This window comes from Neocloeon triangulifer, unplaced genomic scaffold, assembly GCF_031216515.1.
Source record: "Neocloeon triangulifer isolate White Clay Creek 2 clone unplaced genomic scaffold, ASM3121651v1 ptg000013l, whole genome shotgun sequence".
Taxonomy (NCBI): domain Eukaryota; kingdom Metazoa; phylum Arthropoda; class Insecta; order Ephemeroptera; family Baetidae; genus Neocloeon; species Neocloeon triangulifer.
The window spans coordinates 2362051-2386426 of NW_026775555.1; the positions used below are offsets into that span (position 1 = coordinate 2362051).

Here is a 24376-nt window from a genome sequence, read left to right on the forward strand (position 1 = left end):
CGGTGGAAACGAAAACTTTTTCTACCTGGCGTGATCGAGCACTGCTTTTGCGCGTCAGTCGCACTTGCTACGGACACAATTTTTGTTTTCCAGCCACTTGATTGATGACGTATTTAATCATTCATTTTCTTTCTGCGCCGCCCAGCGCCTTCTACGATCAGTCATTTTCGCGCCACTGGCGACAAACGGTAAATATAAAAATTCCGCGAATTTCATCGCGCGTGCCAGCGTCGCTCCCCGGAGAGCAAGTCCATTCCGGGATAAAAGATATGAGATGCCCAGCAGGCGTAAATAATAAACGACCGTCCACTTGACCGACCAGATTGGAACCGTCTTCGATCCCGAATATCTCCTCACTATATATATTTAATAAAAAAAGGATCCAATTTATGGCTCGAAAAAACTAATTCTCTCCAAGTTGAAAATTTTTCCCTCATCTCTGATTGTTTTGAAGTTGTTCAAACTTATCGGCTGACTTCTCGATATTGCATCCTGCGAATGCAGCAGTTAATTCAATTACGAGTGTTTGTTCGTGAATGCAAATTAATTCAAAAGACCCTCTCAGCGTTTAATGCCCGCTCCACTTGCGTCCAAGAACAAAAGCTGCAAACTTTCTTCTCTTCATCAGCAAATATTTGAATGAGTTCTCGATTAATTACAGTCTGCACTTTGCAGTTTGATTCCAGAGTTTATTCCTCGTTTTGCTAATATCTTAATTTTAGTTAAAAGATGAAAAAAACCAAGTCAATCGAGGCTCACTGCGGTGGTCGGGGTCTTTGAACTCGAAAGTTTTAGCAAAATTCTTGACGGTCCAAAAAATCCTTTACTTTTCAAATAAATTGTTTTCAACAATTGAATGTAAACAATTTGATGTAACATTTAGAAAAATATACAAAAATATAAAAATTTTCTATAATTATTTGATCAAAAATACATTTTCAATTCAACCAGTCCAATTTCCAATTTAGTTGAATGACTGTCAGCATATCTGCTTTTATTATTTTTTTATTTTTTTCATTTAATATACAATATTAGCAGGTAAAAATATCAATTGAAATTTTCTGTCGACTAATTGAAATATACGACGTGCACTCAACTGGAAGGTTGATTTCAATTTTCGGTCAAATTTGCAATTTGCACGGCTGAATCAATTTCGATTATTAATTCTGCGCGCAAAACACGGCCGGGGTGTATTTGAATGCACGTCAATTTTATGCACAATTTCGCGGCACAAAAGCCGGTAATTACAGCTGTCATTCACCACCGAGCAATATATAATCGAGCGTCGAGTGCTGCGAATGAGAAATGACAGCTCTTACTTATTTCTTGCGTCTCTCGACTGCATCCTGGAGAGAAATTGTCACTTGTATTGAAAATCACATACATATATGACCTAAATTTCAATTAGAAATCATGCGAGTGAGGGGCGGAATCTTAATTACAAAACCGCAGTGTTCATTTTCATCACAATGACGCTCTCGATTTGATTATTTTCTGCAAATGATCTGATTAAATTGCTGCGGATTTTGTTATAATCGCGGCAGGGCTTTGTTGTTAATAACGCGCGTTTGTTTATTGTTGACGGACAATAAGCTCGGCCTGCTGGACATGGCAGCTTCCCCGAAATTCAGCGGCCGTCACGAGCACCTGGTATTTGCAGAGATTTCACTTTCAGCCCGCGCTCGGTGTATGCAAAGCCAGTCGACGGACCGACCAACTCTCTTGTTAATCCGTGCGCGCACGTTATTAAAATCCACTCGGCAACAACTAGCTTTTGATCGCACACGCCAAACTGAAATGTTTTGCCTCCGCGAACAAACTAATCCTGTCCAAAACACTCGCTAAAATCAAATCTCGCTCTTGTTACTTGATTTTCAGTTAATCCTTTCTACAAAACAGAATTTTCCTGTTTATTTTTGTATGCTTAAAGCTGCTTTCCAAAAGTTAAATCATTTTAAATATGTTGTAAGAAATGTCAGAATTTGAGAGATTATAATAAAATTAATTTCAACCATGGTGTTTTTCTCCACTTAAAATTAGTTTTTTTTTGCAAGTGTTCTGGCAAAACAATTTGTGATTTAATTAAATGATTATGTATAAGCATAATTATAGTTTGCAAGTTCAAAATCCATCTGGCAAAATTGCAGATGTCACGAGATTTTCTATTTTGAATCATCAGACAAGGGCAAAGAGTGATTTATATGTTCCTGCTCAGACACTGTTAATTTCGAAGCAGAACCCTTTGACTTGTCTGGCTTCCTTGTATAACAAATTGCCTGTTTCGATTCGCTTGGAGCCTCGATACAAGTTTTTTGAAAGTAGTTTGAGGCGATTTGTTCATTCACATAAATTTAATAGCAAAGAAGAGTTTTTTCAACTAATTAATACATTGTAATATTTTTTGTTGTTTTTTTACTCTCCATTTTCTACTTGTTTTGTACTATGTTGCAAATGGGGCGCGTTGCAGTGAGTCACTACATCGTGGCGACGCTTCATAAGTCAATAAAGATCAATAATAATAATATATTAATATTTTATTGACAATGAGACAAAACTCAAAAAGTGTATAAATTTGTGGTAAAATACAAAGAATATTGAATGATTCTTCAATATTTTCCATGAGAAATTGCACTCTGATTTCTTGCGATGCATTTTCATTTAAAAAATTTCCTCTTCATTTTGCAGTAAAGCGCCCTGGGAATCAATTCACTCATTTTCCTCCGACAAAGAATGCTAAATGCGCACTAAAAGCTCCGGTTGGATTTCCAGAGAGCGCAATAATGCATAAGTGCGATATTATGCACATGATAATCCCACCGATATTGAAAACATGCACGTTATTAATGCAAAATGCTTTTGTCCGCAAATGGCGCCGGGCTTGACCTTAATCCGCGTCCGTCGGTCTCGGATTACCGCGGCAGAGAGCCGGGGGCCCCCAGCGAGGGGTTTTGTGCATTCGTGTTTCTCTCTGAAACCAGCAAATTCATTATTAATCTCTGGCGTCGGATTTTTAATTAAAAATTTAAGATGGAGCACAAAGACTGAGGTGTGGCATTATCAGAATTAAAAGAGCTTAAATTTCAATTATAGTGTTACAAAATTTTGCAAAAAAAAGACCAAACGTTGATTTCTTTCAAATTCCTATTAATTAAATTTAATAAAAAAATAAAAAATGAAATAATTTTTGTTTCAAAAAGTAATTTAATTAAAAATTTTTGTAAGTGTCCCCTGAGAAGAATAAATAATAATAACAAAAATGCAGGTGGTTGTGAGGGAAATGCATATAATTAAAAATATATATATATAAAGATAATATTATAAATATCAATAATTTGGTAATTTGATAAAATATTAAAATAAATAAATATTATCAACTTATTAAATTAGTGATGTTTTTATATTTTCTTTATCTTGCTTATTTTTCTTTTTTTTTACTATTTTATCTTTTTCCACGTTGGAGATGATTATTTTGATTGTGCATTTTTAGCGCACTTACGTTGCGACATAACGAAGAGCGGGACATTATTTTTTGCGGGTGAGCGAGCGGTGCTCGGTCGGATGATAATTTGCGTCGAGCGCTAATGACGACGTTCGCTCTGCCGCGCGTCGAGTTGCCGCCGCTAATGGCCGCCTATTGATCTAGCGCACGCTACATACATATTTCGAGCGTGTTTGAGCAGCGACTAATAGGATAAAAGATGTTTGTGCACGCGTCGATCAAACCGAAAACACCTGTCTCAATTCACACAAACACACCCCTATTATACGTTTCGGCCCCGTATATATATTTTTATTTCTCGCCGGCAGCGCCGCCACCCCGGCTGAGCTTTCCGTGCGTTTCGCAAACATTGTTTAATAAATCCTGAGCTGGGAATAAATAAACACAACAATAGTAGTAGCAAAACGTCTATTCGCTCGGCTAAGCAAATATTTAACGACTTGTATTGCAAATATATCGCGACCGGGTAATGTTGTTTCTGGGAAATATAAATAAAAGCGTGGCGCCGGAGGCCATCTTTAATGAAGCTGTTATTCACTTTCTTGTTTGACCTTTTCGAATAATGTTTTATTTCATAGTCATTTCTGCCAGGAGCAATACAAAACTTACAGAGATATTCTAATTCTGAGAATCAAAGGGTCGTTTTGAGGAGTTTTGAACAAACAATGTCTGCCTTTATGCTCTCAGAAGTACTCAATTATAATCATAAATTTCAATAAAACAGCGTCTGAAATTGTGTATTAATTGTTAGGAAAATAATCCTTCATAAAATATTGATTTGAATGAACAGCAAAAGCTTTTAGAATATTCATAAATTATATAACAAACATCTGTAGGAAGCAAAAGTTTTCAAAGATCTTAAAGATCCTCTCCGGTAAAGTGTATTGCTCTTTATTCTGAAAGATTGCTAAATTTCGAGTATATCTTGTGAAAACACTATTTGAAAATTCCAAACCGTTGCGTCTCAATCAAAAGAAAACCTAAAGACGAGTGATTCCCGCGAAAAACGTGTGAGAATTGAGTAGCCAATCAGATCCATCAGTTTTTTCCAAAAACTACAGAATTTGGCCACATTGGCGCTGCGATCGCTGATTTTGCCACTAATGCCCCACGGCGCTGCAGAAATATTTAAGATTCAGTTCAAAGCTGTTTAACTATTCATTTAATTCTTATAATTTTTTACCTATATTAAACTCGAGAAATCGATTTTGAGAACAATTTTAGTAAAAAAAGTTGATTTTCTGGCAAATCAATTTGCAATTAATTAATGATGGAAAATCTTTTTGATCAATAATTCCAGTGCGTACAAAAACCTTATCAACCCTTTAAAGCACTTTGATTTCAATCGAGAGCCACTTTCCAATCAGCTTTCCGGTCCTAGGGGACCATCGGGTGTGACGCTGCGTTGGAAAATAATTCAGCGCCGGGCAATAAATTTGATGGCGTTTTGTATTCCCATGAATAACCGCTCGCACCGCCGCCGCCGCCGCCGTCGCGCTCTGCAGATAAATCACTCGGTGTGTGTATTTGAAAATCAATTTTGTAGAATTACCTTGGCTGCTTCTGCGTGTGTGTTTGCGATGGTGGCGGTTTCGCCTCGCTTATACGAACACACACACACGCAGCCGAATACATACATTTTAAAAAGTCTTTGGAGCGCGCGCGCCGCAAAACCTCACACATTTCTCTTCTCTACCCTTCCCTTGTTCTACCTTTGGTCCCTTTAATTCCGGCAATGATTCCGCAACGCATTCACTTTGTAATTTATTATTGAAACCAAACAAAGGGGAAAACGCTCGCGCGGAACAAAAAGAGAGAGAAGATTTAAATTGCGAAATAACAGGGGTTAAAAATTTATATTCACCGTGTCGGCAAAAGGTAGTAGTTCGCCTTGAATGGAGTGAAAAAAAAGAACACACTTCTTCTTACTTTTTAACTTGTTCTTTCCGCACGCGCCGAGAAAAAGGAGCGCGAAATTTATAGCTCGGCAGCGACGAAAGCAGGAAACTATACATTCTTGCCAGGCACATTACTTATTTTATTTTTTGTTCCGCGCACTCCTCGGCTTTCCAATTAGATTGTCCCACACGTATTCGTCGCGAGTCGCACGTATGTACCTGCGCCGAGGTAATAAACATAATAATAACGAGAAGGTATGCAAATCAGCACGACGCGCGGAGCATAAGGTAATTATAAATTACAAGAGCGAGCGAGGCTTGGCGCATAAATTGCACGTATGCATGTAATTAACGCGAGGCGGATTTGGCTGAAAAACTCACCGACGCTGGGAATTAGCAACTCAAATGTGCATCTGCCCGTCGGCAACGCGAGACGGACATGCGGCGCACTCCATCAACAACAACTTACCTGAAACACAAGAGCAGAGAATTAGTTAGGTGTGCACTCGGGCGTGAATCAAAATCTCCGGCGATTTGCATACATGCTTTGTTTTGTTTGTTGGCAGGGCCAGCTGCATGCAAATCGCCTTGCAATTAGAATACATAGAAGTTTGTAGGAATTTGGTTTGGAAATTCACCAGAGACCCACAGGAAATTTGAAATTGAAATTAAATTGTTTAAGATCGAATTAATATGGAATCATAGGTGACTAGAAAATTATTTAAAATTGCTTTAATATGTTTTAGCTTTGATAAAGGGAGCGTGGTCATGGCGTCGGTTGAAGAAAATTGCAAATTTTGCAGGAATATTTTTGGGTGAATATGTTTTAAATTTATATTTATAGAAATTGTACAGAAAAAGCGTACAAATTTTCTTATGTTTCTAATTCAAACATAAACATTATAAAATTTAACAACGATGAATTAATACACTGGTCTAAATAGGATTAAAAATCAATTTTCGGTACGGTTAATTTTAGAGTGAAACTGAGTAAATGATTTTTTCCAGGTCAATTTTGTTAAAAATCAACGTTTTCTAGGGGCCCACACATAGAAATTTCTCTAGAAGCGTTATTTCGGTTCTTATTCAAATTTGAATTTTATGAAATTTAACAACGAATTATTACAAAATGGTCTAAAGAGGACTAAATTATAGATTTTCGGTACGGTGAATTTTAGAGTGAAATTGAGTAAATGCTTTTTTCCAGGTTATTTCAATTAAAAATCATCGTTTTCTAGGGGCCCACACATAGAAATTTCTCTAAGCGCGATATTTTGTTTCTTATTCAAATTTGAACTTTATGAAATTTAACAACGACTAATTAAAAATCGGTCTAAAGAGGACTAAATTATAAATTTTCGGTACGGTGAATTTTAGAGTGAAATTGAATAAATGCTTTTTTGCAGCTCATTTTAGTTAAAAATCAACGTTTTCTAGATGCATACACATAGAAATTTCTCTAGAAGCGTTTCTTCCTTTCTTATTCAAATTTGAATTTTATGAAATTAAACAACGACTAATTACAAAAACGGTCTAAAGAGGATTAAATTATAGATTTTCGGTACGGTGAATTTTAGAGTGAAATTGAGTAAATACTTTTTTCCAGCTCATTTTAATTAAAAATCAACGTTTTCTAGGGGCCCACACATAGAACTTTCTCTAGAAGCGTCACTTCGTTTCTTATTCAAATTTGAATTTTTTGAAATTTCACAACGACTAATTAAAAAACGGTCTAAAGAGGACTAAATTATGAATTTTCGGTACGGTGAATTTTGGAGTGAAATTGAGAAAATGCTTTTTTCCAGGTCATTTTAATTAAAAATCAAGGTTTTCTAGATGCATACACATAGAAATTTCTCTAGAGGCGTTATTATGATTCTTATTCAAATTTGAACTTTATGAAATTTAACAACGACTAATTAAAAAACGGTCTAAAGAGGACTAAATTATAAATTTTCGGTACGGTGAATTTTAGAGTGAAATTGAGTAAATGAATCTTTCCAAGTCATTTTAATTAAAAATCAACGTTTTCTAGGGGCCCACACATAGAAATTTCTCTAAGCGCGATATTTTGTTTCTTAATCAAATCGACTAGTTAAAGAACGGCCTAAATTGGATTAAATAAAATAAAAAAATTTATTTTCATTTAATATATTTAAAAACAAAATAGTAAAATAGAGATCTATATTCGATATTTTAATAAATTATTAAAAGCTTATTGTGATAATATCATAGACGAAATCACTGCTCATGAGGAGATAAATCATTCTAATTCAAAGTAAAATTACAATATGAGGCACACTGCGGTGGATGGGGTATTTTTGATCTCGGAAGTTTTAGCAAAATTCTTGCTAGTGTTGATGTCGTTTTGTCCAAATAAATTGTTTTCAGCAGTTGAATGTAAAAACAATTTGTTGTAACAAGTTGGACAAAAGAGAGTAAAGAATAATTACAGCTATATTACAAATAAAAAAGCAAGTAACATAATTAAAAACTGTCTACAACAAATTGAGAGGTTTTTGATGAAGCCTTGCATTTTTATTAAGGCTTCTAATTAATGCTTATATAAATAATAATAATATAGTTTTTTTTAATAGCATACTTTTCCTATTTAAAATTCCACTTGTAGTAGATTGCGTATCTGCGTGGTATAGTTTTGTCCCTATTAGCATTTAGTCGTGCCTGCGAGTCTATTCAGAACGGCACACGCATCCATCAGAGGTCCGAATTTCCATTCCGATGCGCCGAAATTGCATTTTGCGGTCGGATCCCGTATAAATCACGGGTGGTGCGGCGCGTTGGCCATTCGCGTCAGGTCCGCGCCATAAATGATGGCACAATCTTCAATACGCCTAAATATTATTGTTTAATAATCTGCGGGCGGCGGCGGTGCAGGTCGTTTCGGTGGACGGAAAACGAGAGAATAACGCTTGCCGCTCACGTTCTGAAAGAAAGGGAAAAGCTTGGAATTTCCGTCCGCGGGCCGATCCATCAAGGCGGCGGCCATTAGAGTTCGGTATCGAACATCATTATTCAATCGCGTGCATCGATCTCGCGTCGTGAAAAATTCATCAGGTTTTATTCTCGGCATTCGGAAGATTTTTTTGACTCGGCGTCAAAGGAGCAAAACTCGAGTTGAACTGCGCCAGGGGAGGATCAATTGTAATTACATATCGGGGAGGGAGATATTTTATTTAAGAAAAAATGTTGGGCAAACTCAATTTCTGGTGAAGACCCCCGGGATTTTGCCTCCGCTGCCAGGGATTTTTCCTGCAGCTCCGCGGCGCATAAAACAATTTCTTTCATTTCATCCCCCTGCTTTCTCTTCCTCCTTTTCTTTCTCTCAAGGGTTGCGTCCGACTTGTCACTTTTCAGATTTTCCGCCGAGATGGCTCTTTCTTTTCTCCTCGGCTTCTTCTTTTAATCCCCTTTTTATACTCTCCGCCCGCCAGATGAGAGGGAATTTTTTTTTATTTTATTTTATATCTCTCGAAAAGAGCTGAGCAATGGTTAGAGCGAGATGTATGTAGATTCGAAATCTCGCGAGAACGGCGGCAGGTGTCGGCTCAAAGCGAGCACATTCGGAAACATTTTGCTTTTGTATCTCATCATCATAACACACACACAGTGTATATCAACAGCGGCTAACAATCGTGCGACTTTCAACAGGTGAACATTCTAAACACACACCACTCTTTTTAACCCTGGCCGAGATAAAATGTATGAAATTGTATGGAAAGAATGATAAATTTGCAGTGTGTGTCTCGAGATTAAAAAGGATTTTTCCAAGTTTTTTAATTAAAAGATGAATGCCGTCTGCCAACTACACGACTTTCTATTCTTCCGGAGAAAATAAACGAGGCCGTTTCCTCTTTGCGAGAACGACTTTTATTATTTTCACTCTGCGCCGGCTGAGCCTTTATTAAGTGTCTTCAAAGCCTCTTTATCGCCCAATTCACACTTTTCCTCCTTTTCTTTTTGGCAACAAGTCGCGGAAAAGTCGTCGAATATTCCGGCGGAGAGAAAGGCGGATTAGTTTAATTGCGAGAGAGCGAACGGGGCACGCACGCAACATAGCAGATGCATAATTCACGAGCCGGTGGCGAAAGGAAAAATTATAGGCTAGAAAGCCAAGAGTGGTTAAGGCGGCTCGTGGATGATTCATGCCCTTTATGCCCGCGTACCAATTTCTCTATTCCCTCGCTCGCTCTCTCCTCTTCTACTTTATCATTTTCCTCTTCCGCCTTCGCCCCCACATTAATGACGCGCCTTTATTAAGGGGCCGCCGCCGAGCTTGACCACGTTTTTCAAAGCGATTTCAACACGAGCATGAAAGGAAAGCTGGCCACACACATAGAGAGAGAGAAATAGAAAGAGAAACGCTGACTGAATCGAATGAAGGGGCTAGAAAATGGTGTAATTGGGGTGGTCTTTAGCTTTTGTAATGCACGAAAATACCTCAAGGCTTGAACTGAAGTTAAAAGCATTTTAGAATCTTTATTCATTAATAATTCACAAAGCTTAATGGCTTCAAGAAAATTTGCTAAATATATCCTGGTTCAAACTTTTGGAAATGGTTCTAATGGGATGATTCTCAATATTGTTTTGGACTTAATGAATTAAACAAGTTATTAGCTTCCAAAAGTTTTACGATTTTAAGATTTCTGCATGACCTTTTTATGTTCGGGAAAACTTCGGAGGAAGATAATTATAATTATTTACAAAATAAATATACAGTTTTTTCAATAATAATAGAATGATTTTTAAATATACTTTGATCTCTTCTGGTTTTTGCTTTGGCAATTTTAAATTATTGAAATTTTTAAAATTCAATGCTAGTAATTCCACAAAATTTAAATTTTATCTTGGATTTAAAATTGCGGTGAGACCGTAAGAAATAAATTTTGTTTAGCAATAAAACCAATTATATATAATTATATAGTGTAATTTGATTTTTCTAAACACAAAATTTAATCTTAATTATGTGTACATAAATATTATTTTTAAATATTTTAATTTTCAATTCAATACTTTTAATCCTTTTGTCAATAATATTTTTACTAATTTTTTTTTCCATTTTAAACAATAACTCTTATAATTTTATTTTTTCAACAAAAGTCTTTTAATATTGATAGCATCTTTAAAACATATAATTATTTTTATCTAGTTTCTTATAAATTAAATCGACACATAGATTAGTTTATAACAGGAAGAAAATTAATATTCGCATAAATGGTACTTAGAGGCAATAATATGCATCTGTCTTATTTTAAATTTCAATTTCGTGGTTATAAGATATAAGTAAATAATAATTCATGCCTATTAATATTAAAAAATTTTAATTGATCTTTAATAAATAATAATTATGATTGAAAAGTTGCATAACCACGATAAGTTTAAAGCTTGGGGCAATTTTATTTTTTTTTCAAATAGTGTAGAGAATTTACAGGTGTTTTTTGTGGTAAAAATCCAGCTCTAGCCATTACAAAAAGCGCGTGGCAAAGCCGCTCTTTCGCTAAAAGCGCATGCAAACCGGATTCGGCTGCGAAAATATAATCCGCGACGAACCCTTTCAACGCGCGAGAGGCCCGGAAAAAGCGGCTGCCGCTTTCTGGTCGGCTGGTTACGGATTCTGTCAGTGCATACGAAATGCGTTAGCCACGCGTGAAATGCAGAATATCGGGTGCGCTTTTAAGTAAGAGAGAGACGAGCACATTCCATATCGGCGGCTCAAAGCACCTGCTTTTCACACTTTACGGCGTGCGTGCGTGGAACGCCGGCGCGTGAATTATTAATTAAATTCGCGCTCGCTTTGTGTGATGAAACGTCATGCGAGCGCCGCGGGCCTGCGTTATTTATTCAAGTGCGCCGTTTGTTATGAAAATGCATCCAGCAGCACCGGTGGAAAGTGTCGGTCGCCAAATTAACTCGTATTGCTGCTCAATTTTTCAGCAGCGGCTCAAAATCGATCGGAACAAGGGAAGAGGGTAAAATGCTTCGCATACATGTGAGGGAAAAATGACGACTGTTGACCAATTTCCTCGAACACGCAACGTCAAAACTCAAATATATGGAAATAAATGATGAAAAAATACTATCCAAAATTTTTATTTAAAAAAAAACTTACAGTTTGGAAGTTTTTGTTGTTTATTTGTCCAAATTGTTTACACTTAATTGTTAATAACAATTTATTTGAGGAAAAAGGAATTGTTGGACAAAACGGCACCACCACTAGCAAGAATTTTGCTAAAACTTCCGAGAGCAAAAAGACCCCATCCGCCGCAGTTAGCCTCATATAAGGAGTCGCCGTTATTTGTCCTAAAATCAAAGGTCCTAAAATAAATTGTCCTAAATTTTTCATTTCATTTGTCCTAAATTTCAAGTGTCCTAAAAATTTGAAAATCCGAAGGGTTTATTGCTGGAAAAATTCAATCTATGCTCTGAAAGGCAAAAAGGAGAGATAAATTGGATTGATCGTTAACAGGGAGAAAATTCCAATAAATTTCTGATTCATAAAAATGAAAAAAAAAATTTAGAATCAATAAACTTGAATAAAATTAAAATCCTTGGGATTTAAAATTATTGTTTCTATTCATAATTTTATTTTATCTTTCTGAATAATCAATTGTTGGCTAAACCAATGAAAATACATTGTTGAATAGCTCTTTTTATCAATTTAACAAAAATTGTAATTATTTTCAAACAACTTCTATGTACGATTGAACTATAGAAATAAAATGTGATCTTAGTTTTTTTATTTTAGATTTTTCAACATTAAAAAACTTTCATTTTCTACTTCAAAACATTTTTGCTGAATATGAGAAATAATTTAAAAGTTGATTACTTTCAACGCTTTTTATTAATCCGGCTTCATTTCTCCCATATTTATCTTATCGCCCCATATAAGAGGGATGAAGATTTTTTTATTTAGTGAGTGACATTTTGATTCCATCAACAATAAGCAAATTTAAATAATAAATAATAGAGTTAAATGAGTAAATTTTATTTTAATAAACAAATAAATAACTTTTTCCTTCTATTGGCTTAAAAATTGTGATCTTGGAATTTGATACAAAATAAACCAACATATTTTTTTTCAGTGTATCTCAATAATTTTGAGGTGAATTTGGACTGAATGGAACACTCTGGGGCGGTTCAACAGGGCGCCGTCCGAAATTGTCGGTGCAGTGAATGCGAATAAAAAAAAATCGTGCGGATATCGAGCGGGGGTGGCCGATGGTTCGACGGTCCGCGCACGGGTGGGTGCACAATAAAAGCGCGCGCGTATCAGCGCATCCAGCAGCCAGCCGGCAGCAGTCACATTATATTGACTTCGACACTCAGTCAGATGAGCTTTATTCGAATTTGCGAAAGAAATTGGAGGCGGCGCGCGGAAAATCAATACGGACAAAAATTGTTCTGCTCTCGGCAGGCGCCCGCCTAGCAATGCCGGTGGATCAGCGAGAGCTTTTTATTTGTTTTTGGCCGCCGGTGGCGGTGCCGCCGCCATACCTACATATCATTCGTAAGCCCTGGAGAATAAGTTTTTGTGTAAATACAACAAACAAATTGGATGTGATATTCTTGCAGTGGTGCGGCGTCGACTGGCGATATCGAGTGAGTGAAGAGACGTTCGTTCGCCGTCATCTCGAACGCGTACAGCGAGGTTCAGAGACGCCAGCCCAACCAACCACCCACGCAGCCGCCCCGACCGGAGCATGATCGTGCCGTTAAATAAATTTAAAGCCTTAGGGAGAACGTGCTGCTCGGTGCGCATAGAAATTCAATTTGATATTTCACCCGCCCGCGTGCAGAGAGAAGAGACGCCTCAGAACAGGATAATGAAAATCGTGCGCCGAAATCACTGCGTAAAAAAATATACGATGAAGTAAATAAACTAGGAAAATAGAAGATGGTATCCATCGACGCAAAATTGAAGAGAAGCTTCATAAATTCTGATAAAATGATTTTTTGTTTCCATATTTGAGAAATCTTTTCAGAATGTGGAATGAATATTTGCGATGTACTATAATTATTTTAAATCATGGAAGTGAAGAGATCGGACTTTTCCCTCATTGTAAAAACCCTCAATTTTTCGATAAACATCTCCTTAAAAGTGAAATTAATGAAATAAAATTATTCAGTATCTTAATAAATTATAGTTATTATAATCACTTAATTTTAAATTTAAATATATGATTATATGAATTTAAAATTTTTTGTTGATTTTGTCAACATCTTTAATTTTATTTACGAGTTAATATGAATAATTATTATTTTTTCACTACATTATCTGATATTTACCATTCAATTGTTACAAATAATGTAACTCAAACATATTGGATATTTTTATGTTTTTATCATTTTTTTAAAAATATATATTCATTAGATTGATAATCCCTCAATAAAAGTAATAACTGAATAAGGTAAAACGTCTGTTGTGGTGTTGTGTGTAGAATTAAATGTTGATCTTAAAATTTCTGATTATAATAATAAATAATAATTTTGAAGGAGATTTTACCATTGAGGGTTGATTCATGGTGATTTGAATTTGAAATCCGCTTTTCCTTGATGGGTTTTGAGAGTTGTTTATTGTTGAAGTACAGATATTCTTTTTACTTAAACAATACAAAACTCGCAAAAATTCGTCGAGGAAAAGCCGATTTGAAATTAAAATCACCATGAGAAACTTTAAATTATGAAAATTATGAATTGAATTCCAAGTATTCCAACTTTCCCCAAGAACTGCCCAAGAGTATTGTGAAACAATAAAAATTCTTGACTTGAACGACTGGAAAATAGGAAAAAATAAACAAATAATCAAACTTTTTGGAGTGAATTTTTAAATTGCTTTATAGATATTTTAAAGGTTTATAAAATCCTTTGAAACTTTTAAATAAGGAATTTAATGGTTTTCTTCCCACAATCAATTATAATTCCTGATATCCTTTGAATTTATAATTTTTGCCAGTGATTTTATTTTCAATCTTAAAAATCTTGTCTTTTCTACTCACACTTTGTAGGAAGATTTGAGAGCTTTTTCCAGCAGCTTTAACTTCGCAACTTTTAAACTTGAGCGAAGCGTGCCAGGATGAGCTGCAATTTACGCAGCCGTCTGCTCGAGGCAGGTGTGTGTTTTGCTGTAAATTCACCCCGACGCGTGATGCAAATTAGTTTCGGCCAAATTTATGCAAAGTGCGCTTGCTCTCTTCACTACACTCAGCAAAAAGCAGCGGCCGCGATTCACGCTCGGCTGGCTGCTTTCGCTTGATTCGAGGTGGAAATTATGGGTAAAAAAGAGCGGAAAGATAATCTGATGGGTTCGTCTTTTTTGCCGCGCGAGAGAGAGAAATGGGCTGTTGCTATATTTCGTGTGTTGCTCTTGCGGCGGAGAGCGAATTCCGACCGTCCGTGCGCGGTTGGCACGCGGCCAAATTTCATCCTCTTGAACAATTTCGTTACGAGACGACGAGGGGCAGCCACAGGTTATTCAACTGGTAAAATCGCCGCCCGAATTTCACGTACGTGTTTACATAAATTGGTAATAACTTCCCGAAAACGGAAAGGGCCTCCGCGAGAATATATGCGTGTCGGCGTGCGTGCGCCTTTCTTTATTCTCTTCTTCATTAAAATTTCATGGTGAAAATAATTGGCTCTCTCCGCCGCCATCGTCGCCGTCTTCTTTTATTATTGACAGTCTGAAGAGCGGCCAAATTACTTTTGATGCGAGCGCAGAGCACGCGAGAGAGAAGAGAAGAGAGCAGAAAGCGACGACTTTTCACCCTGCCTGCTCTAATTAGCATATTTCCAATATCAAAAATACATTCTCGCGCCACCCTCTCTCTCACTCTTGAATATTTTCCGCTAGAGTTTTATATAAAATTTGCTCAAGGGGCACCACTTCTGATTTAAATTTGTAATTACATTTATTTCCTGGGGAATTTCATTTGCTTCCTCTAAATTTGTTACAAAAAAAGTAGTCTTTTTTTAATTTACTAAAATTCTGCCTTCCGAGTTGCATAAGCGGCGATTCTCGCTTGGCCGGTCACAGATAAAAAAGTGAGAGAGATTAACCGAATTATAAGAGGTCGCTGGAGCACAAACTCGGTCGGCTCAGCACTTTTCTTCCTTTTTCTGCGTGACAGCGCGGGCGCCACCATTAATCATGGCGTCGAGAGCGGAAGGTGCCAAATGTTGTCTGTCACCTTTAAAACCGCATAAATCCGCCCGTCCGTCCGGCGGCGCAGCATCGGCAGCAAATTCTTAAACACTTTCCGTTCGTTGTACCTCGGTGGAGCGCGCGCGGCGCTCGTTAAAACTCGATCTGTGCAGGGTTGCACAATAAATTATTCATGCCCGCCCCTCCCGATCCACCCACAATACATTCGCGACATGCGATGAAACGTCGTCGCTCCCCCTGAAGTTCGAGGAAAGATAGAGAGAGAGAGAGAGAGAGAGAGAGAGAGAGAGAGAGAGAGAGAGAGAGAGAGAGAGAGAGAGAGAGAGAGAAGTCTTTCTGCTTTTTATTTCATTCAACCCTCTTGTATGAATGCTGATTTTTATTCCTGCTGCTTTTTGATTCTCTTAATGTCTATTTCAATTTAAAATGCCGCCGCCGGATTGCAGCTCTGATTTCTGCCTTCGCTCTCTGTCGAACTTTTATATATTCTTCCCTTCCTTCGGCATTGCATTGTTACGTATCTTTCTCCGTCGGCGAACAAATTTAATTTGCATCCAGTTTTTTATGACTGATGGCGGCAGAAAAGAGCGCCCGATTGCCGCCGCCGCCGAGAAAAGTTTCTTTCTTTCTTTCGTTCGCTCTCTCTCGATCAAATACACACACGAGAACTAAAACCGATGGATGGAAGAGAGGAGGAAACTTTGTTGAAAAGAAAGAAAACGTGCCGGAGTCACAGAGCGACATTTGCTTAAACGCAGAGAGCAGCAGGGAAAAGGTCGGCGGCATTGTGCAAAAGTTTTGCACTTTAATTGTATTTCCATCGATCAGCAAAAGTTGCGAGTTTCGTTGTTTGCCCACGAGTATTGTGAAGCATTTCAATTTCTTGACCTGAACGACTGGAAATAAAGGAAAAATAAAGAAATAATCAAACTTGTGTTGGCCTGCTTTGTAAACAAGATCTGTTTACCAGGAATTCAATTCCAGATCAGAAGTTATCGAATGTTTTGTGGCACAATGAAAAAATTGAATAAATTTATATTAAATAAATAACATTTAATTTTTCTATTTATAAAATGGAAAAAATTAATATTAAATAAAATAAAATAAATAAATTTATTTTATTTTCATAGAATAAGTTCTATGAATTCAATTTAGCCCTTCAAAATGTAATGTGAAAACTCAGGTTTCTAGCTCGAATTCTTGTACGACTCCATTAACATGAAATGTCACCTTGTTTTACACAAAGGGGTGGTTCTCGTCGGTCGGTCGAGCGCGCACACAAAAAGCGCTTAGGCAGCCCGCGCGACATGGCCGCCCGGCAAAAAGCCTACGCACCTCTTTGCCTGCAACTCCGTCGTGCGCAAGTTGACCTTGGCGACGGCGAAGTGTTCTGCGGAGAAAGTGATAATTTCGCAGTGAAATATGCGCGACGTGCTTTCTGGCTCTCGCCGCCAGCGAAAGGGGGGCGAATTTTAATAGCCGAGCGAGAGAGAACAAAGAGGCCGACACGAGATAAGGAAATGGCTCGGCGCTGCTCTCTTTTTATATTTTTAATATCACGTGTTGATGACATCCAAAGGCGGCTTTTAATTTCCCCCTTCGGAAAGAAGTTTTTGATTGAGCAAAAGGATTAAATTCGAAATGACAAGGCCCTTTTTTTTAATAAAAAAAAAAAACGCCCCGGATTTCCTGTTGTTAATTAAAAATCCGTCCTCGGGAGGGGAAAGCGGAGTCGGTTTTTGAGACTTTGATCTCGGTCGAGGGTCAACTAATTAATTTTAGAGTGCATCTTACTTAAGAAGACGAGGGTCGGCGCGTATCGATTTTGACGCACGAGAGAGCCGACGGGCGTCGATTGCCGGCGAGTGAGAGAAAAGGGGTCTCGCTCGTCTTTCTAATAGCTACACCCTTCGGCCGTGCTCCTCACCCGCCGCCTCCGCCGCTCTCGTTACGTACATATGTACACTCGCCTCGGGAGGAAGCTGCAAAATGTTGCGAGCAGGAAGAAGAGAGGAAAATTTTCTCATCCCCCTCGTAAAATACATAAAGGTGGTAGTAGTACGGCGACGACGACGACGAGAGATATCGATTCGGTTAGATCGCCTTTAATAAAACGTCGTCGTGTGTATGTGTATTGTGAGGCAACAGGAGAGAGAGAGAGAGAAGAGCCGGCTGCTGTAGTCACCCGCCCGCTCTCTCGCGTCAGTTTTTAGCCCCGTACCCTCCATACGCCGCCCGCCATTTTGTCGAAGCCGCCCCGCCGCCGCAATAAAAGAGTGTGTAACTAAATGTACCGGCAACGGCCCAATTCCTTATTTTTCCTCCTCCGGCTGCACCGTTGATAAGAATTATTGCTATTGTCGCGCGAAAATTATTACGGCACAGCGAGGGGAAATCGCCCCTGTGCCTCCTTTTATTGCCGTGTTTTACGAGGGCCGCTTTCCGTACAAATTAATAAGCTGAAAGAGTTATTATTTGCGGAAAGAATTTGCCTAATGCCGAAGCAGATGGCACCACTTTTCCTTGTTTTGGACATTAATTTGGTTGTTTTATTACTTTTTTACTACTTTTTTTACAACACTCGGCAGTGAACATTATGGATGAAAAGAACAAGGAGGATTTTGGCTTGAAAACAATAAATTTTATGGAAATTCCAGTTTTAAATTTCTGTGTATTCATTTAACAAGTAAACAATCAATTAGACTCCAAAGTTTGAATTTGAAAAAAAAAAATAATAATTAAATTCAATCTCAAGTTCACCAAGCAAATGGTAAAATGTTTTAAATTATTCACGAATTTCAAAGTGAAATTTGAAAACTTTTCTGTGCCCGGAAGATTCTCACTCATCCTTTCCGCATCGCAGATTTTGCCCAAGATTTGGCGAATTAATTCATTATTAACGCGTGCGCACGCAAAGTGCTTTTCTGCCGGTGCCGCGCGCTGATGACGAGCCAATTTAGGCACCTCCAGAGCTTTTAGCCGGCGCATCCGCTTTATTTTTAGTTAGCTCGAGCGGGGGAGATGCCACCACCGCTTTATGTATATGCAAAGTATGTAAATGGCAGAAGCGCCGGTAATGGAAAATGACATGAACCATTATTTACGCTGCCGTGGGGCGAGCGAGCGGCAACGCCGCCGAATGTGTGTGTTTAGAGTGGCACACGGACGCGGGCGGATGCGCTGCTCCTTCTGCTAAAGCACCGTGAAAAATGCATGAGCGAGACAAACACACACCCACACACACACATAGGCAGACAAAAGCAATCGCCGTGAATGCACCTGCAAAGAAAGGTGCTCTATTAAGAAATGAGAAAGGAAAATAATAATAATAAGGATGTTTCAGGAGGGAAAATATTGTTCCCATTTTATTTTTACATTTCGGGTAAAATTGCAAAGACTTTCTTTATTTTCAACAATTTACAACCTTAAAAGCACCTAAATTGGTTTGAATGTTTAAAATTATTTATTAGAAATTATTAATATTTATTAGAAAATTTACCTTTTGTAAGATTATGAGGCGATTTTATTATGTTAAATCTGAACCGCGAAGAAATTTGTCGATTAATTATTGTATTAATTTTCTCTGTTCTGTAGTTACGTGGCATGATTTATGTAGAAAATTTAATATTGCATTAATGCATTCAGTTACAGTTTGCCCATTTACAAACAAGGGAAATAAAATGAGAGTTAATTAAATAAATAAATAAGCAATAAAATTTAATAAAAATTAATTCTAAATGATAAAAATTAAAAAAAAGCTAATAACAATTTCCTTTATTTCTTTATAATACTTTTATTTTTAACTTAAACAAAAGGAACGCTCTGTTTCCAATCCTTGGAAAAGAATTTGCAAATAATAGATATTGAAATATGAATTTTTACCATTTTGATCAAAGTACCGCGTATTTCCTTCATTCAATTTCTATCATTGATATTTTTAATTAAATATCATGATATTTAATAAATTTCAACAATTTAACTGAACAATTGTTAATAAAAAAGAAATTGGCTGATTTTAAAACGTTAAAATGTATTTTTTTAAACTTGGTATAGAAGGCTATGAGCTCGGTTGTGAAATTTCAGTTTGAATAACTGCGCAATTTGTCAACAAATGTTGTCATCAAGCCGAGCAGCCCAATTATTATTGCCGTAAGAAGAAACGCGGCTAATTTTCAATGAAGGGCCAATTTGCGTGTGTCGCGTCCAAATGATTTTTGCGCGCGCGCCACTCTTGTCGGCTGATTGCTCGGCAGTGTGTGTGTTTTTCAGCGGGAGCTCGTTTCTCTCTGCATGCACCTCGCCTTGGGGGTCAACATTACATCATCAGCGAGCAGCAACACAAACAAGCGGCAAGGGTTGTTCGCTCGCTGCGAAATAAAATTACACTGCTACTCTGGAGAGGAGGAGGAGGAAAGAGGCGCATCCCCAGCAGCGCGGCGCGGCGGAAAACACGCACGGTGGGATTTTTAAAAGCAAGTTTGTTGCGCGATCGAGCTGCGGAGGAGCGAGAGTGGAAATAAATTCTGTAATGTACCTGCTGCTTTTACGCAGGCCGTAAAACGAATCGCATTTGCATTTAAAAATTACGACGAGACGGCAGTAAAATAAATTGTACGCGCCGTGTAAAATTATTGTTTAATGGTACCGAGCTGACGGCTAATAACTCCTTTTAGTGCTGCAAAAACGGGCACATTATCGATTCGGATGAGCAACTTGTGTCAATTTCACAAACGATTTCCGTCTACATTTATTCCGTGTTTGAAAAGCAATTCTGTTTTGTGTAAATTGAGTCAACGCAACTCTCTAATTTATTCAAATACATCCTACATGCAAATATTTTCGACTCCAAATACAGATTTGCCCGAAGTTTACAAACCAGATTAGCAAAAAACCAATCCACATCTCTCTCTTGCCAAATGTTTGCCTACAAAGGCAGAGCGGGTTTATTTATTTACAAACCGCGCACAAATCCGGCGCTCGAATCAAAATTCAGCTCAATTTGTTGTCGGGTTTGCTTGCTGGCGGTAAAGTTTTGTGCTCAATTCAATAATCAATCCGGGCGGTTTGGGCAAACAAAGTATGAAGGCCTGGCGTACGAAATCAAATCAAAAGCAGCACGCACACGTTTGATTTGCTCTCCCCGACCAAACAATATGCTGCAGATTTAATTTAGCGTCGACTTAATTGATTCGTCCGCGTTTATCAATGACGCCCCAATTAACCCCGGTGCACACGCAACTCTGCCAGATACGATCTCGAATTTATTTGTATGTCTCTCTCGGGCCAGGCCGAGCGAACCCGAGTTTATTATTTAACCGAAATTTAAGCGCGTGTGTACCTAACCGGGCTGTTTGTTCATCGGTTTATCATGCAAGCGCACATGCTGTTATTGTTGGGTTGCAAAAATTGTACGTGTGTGTCCTGCTAGAGAGAGAGAGAGGAAGCGGGCGAGGTCCGTGTGCATAAATACAGAGATCGCACGGCGGTGTTTGCGATCCCAGAGAGATAATTGGAAGCGGTCTCGTCGTTGTAATTTGCGACCGGCACCGGCGGTGATTTCCAGAGCAAATTGCACGCATGCATCGACCCGATGGAAATACTCCGAAATCTAAACATAGAGAGTCGTGTTTGATTTCGGTTCGTCTCTTTCAATTTAGACAGTGTCAACTTTGCTTATACATTAATTTGATCGAATGTTTACCTAATGGAGAAAATTAATTAAATTTAATTAAATTGAATCCCCATCAATTTAAAATTTCTAAATTGATATTTACAAACCAAATGGGAAAAAAATTAAAATTTAAAATTTAGCAAATAAATAAATTAACTTTTATAATATATATTTTTGTCATGTAACTGAAAGTTAAAATATATTAATTGATTTCATTGGAAATTGAAACCGGGTTAACATCAATTTAAAGAAATAATGAAAAAAAAATTAAAGGACAACTGACCCCAAAATCATCTGCTGATACTTTCAAAACCCAGGGTTTTGTTGAGTCCAAAGTGTTCAAACTAAAACTAATTTTAAGTGGAAGGAATTCAATTAAAATTTATTTTTACCTCCTCTTATTTATATTTGAATTCAACTCTACGATGAAAATTTGTTTATCTCTTTTAAGCATTTGCAAATTTTCATAAAAATAATGTATAAAAGTCATGAAGAAAAGTCCATTCGCATTCAAATAAAGTGCGCGAGAAACAGTTCATAAAGTCCGGCGAGTAATCTTTTTACTGCTCCGTGCCATTTCCTTTTTCGATTTGGCGCGCATTTCGAGTGGAAACGGGCGCGGCTGCTGCTTTTAAAACGGTCAGAGTGTGCAGCGCGCGAAATTATGCGCGAGTAAATCATCCTTAAAGGGGTGCTTTTATGCAGGCGGTAAAATATCTCATTACAAGAGCGCTTTACATAGAAATTTAACACGCACTTTAAATACATTATGTGTTTTAATCTTGGCTGCAAATGCGCGCGTGCATATAAAAAGAGAGAAAGAGAACAAGTGGTGCCGGAATAATATTCTCTGCTCCGCCAGCTCTTCTTATACTTTCAGGGGCGCAGGCGGAGGGAAAAAATGGTCGGGCAGAGAGAAAGGGTGTCATACGGGGGGAAAATATGAACGCGCCGAGTACGGGTATAAGAATGAATTTGATACTCCAGACACGTTTTATATAGACTGCTCTCTTTTTAACAAGCACCCAGCCTCCTCCTCCTCGCCATATTTCTCTTCGGCGCGAAATGTGAAACATTCAACACGTTCTTACGCTAAATGAATATTTTTATTCATTACCTTGGCGCGAGGCGCTGGAATTCGGCGCAAAATAATAATAATAATAGAGGACGAGCGAGGAGAGAGCAATTTATGTGGGGCCGCCGGCGAGAACAAGCCGCTTTATATATAATATACGTGCATGTGCGGCGGCGAAATGCATTTTCCAGCAGCTAAAACCGTCTTATGAAGAACGGGCGCTGACGGCTTTATGAAAGGCATTTTCATCGACGATGATTTTTACGTGGAAAAATGCGGAAATTAAAAACGTTCTAGACAATATTAGGCCACTTTGAAACTGATGAGAGCGAGACGCTCTTTATTCTTTAAGATATTACATTTTTTTTTAATAATTGCGTCTATTAACTTTTATTGTTATTATCATCAAGAAAATAAATTTCAAAACATTGTTTAAAATATGAAAAGCGTCGCAATTTCGAATTTATTTTAAATATTTCCATGGATTTCAAAATCAATTTCCTCAGCCCGGAAAACACTATTTTTTACTGCCATAGTCCTTTTCTTTGTTGCAGAGCTCGTCATGCAAATCGCGCCGAAGGTTCACCTGGCGCGCCGAGGCAGCCAAAAGGGTAAGTGAGTTGTTATCTTTTACGATGGCCCGCGCGCGTTGCCGTTTACCTTTAGAGCGGCGCGCAGATAATAGTGATTACGTACGGGCGCTGAGAATAAAACTGATGTGCAGCTGCGGAGACGAAAATTGAAACATGCCAAAAGCTCATACATAGTCAATGCGCAGGCAGATTTCAATTTGTAGCCGAGAAAGAGAAGCTGCAAATCTTATGCATAAAGGGGATGAAAAGAGGCGCACCGGCGGGCTCGTTTCCTGCCCGAGCAAGAAACAATCAATTTGCCTGCAACAATGAAACCATAAATAAGTGGATATTGGACGGCGTAACGGCTTCTTTGTCTGCAGGCCCGTTTCTAGGCCACCTCACCTCACTTAATCGCGCTCGTTTAACGTATACGAAGGCGCGCAATGGATGGAGATTCCGCCGCTTATGGCCGCAAAGTTTCTCTGCTCCAGAAATAAACCGACGGACGTTCAACTTGATAAGGCAATTAAGCGGGCGTTAGCGCCAAGATCTACAAATCACTTAAGTTGGCCCAACTGCTTGACCGCGATTACTTAAATTTATAGTGTCAATTAACCTGAACCGGTTTCCCATCTATTCAAAATCTTGAAGTTTTTCTTCTAATCTGTTTTGGTATGCAAAATTCAGAAATAATAGCACCAATTTCCTTTTCCAGAAATATTACTATTCATAGCGTTAAACGCTTGATTTATGATTTTATTTTTATTTTACAAAAATTTGAACAAAATGTAATCAAAATTTGTTGATAATGACAGTGGAAAAAGTTGTTAAAACATAATAATTTGAATTTTTAAAGTCGACTTTTCTTCAATGGGTTTTGTGAGTTGTTTATTTTTAATGGAAAAAAAACATCCTGCTCTATGTTTCGGCTGCAGCCATAATTCATGAGCTGTGAAATTATTTTGGCAAAATTTAGCACATAAATTAATTTAATAAAAGTGTTAGCATCAAATTTTTAAATGCAAATTTTTCACGTAGTAATTTTTTCTAAAATTTTCCAATTATTTTTGAAAATACTTTTGCAAATTTCATTGTTCAGAGACACGTGTGTTTTAAAGCGTACGTTTCTCGGTTTCTTAAAAAAAATAAAAAAATTACAAAACCCATCGAGGAAAAGCCAAATTTAAATTCAAATCACCGCGATTCAACTGTCGATCGTGAAATTCTACTAAAAATGTAATAACTTAATTGCATGAAATTTTGCATCCTACGTGTTCACGTTTTATTTTGGACCGGCAATGAATAAAGTAATCAAAAGTAATTTCGCCACTTCCCCACTTTCTAAATTGAGCAGTCCCCCAAAAATCTGGCGCCGTTTGGCCTCATCAGCAGGAAGCGCGCGCGTTTAAAACGCTCTCCGGCGAGTTTACCTTTGCCGCTTTTCGCGCACAATGGCCTCCAAACGAGCTGCGCTCCCG

The 24376-nt window shown here is 37.8% G+C and overlaps 1 protein-coding gene across 12 annotated transcripts in view; it reads right to left on the reverse strand.

Moving 5' to 3' along the window:
* Positions 1-24376, reverse strand: part of LOC132198925 (CUGBP Elav-like family member 4) — a 394396-nt gene that overhangs the window by 49971 nt on the left and 320049 nt on the right. Inside the window, exon 1 of one of the 12 annotated variants that reach the window (XM_059623247.1) lies at positions 5779-5808. The exons of the other annotated variants lie outside the window; for them this stretch is intronic. The gene's annotated coding sequence lies outside the window, so the exon portion shown is untranslated. Of the gene's footprint in view, positions 1-5778; positions 5809-24376 lie in introns of those variants that run through there. 12 annotated transcript variants of the gene reach the window in all.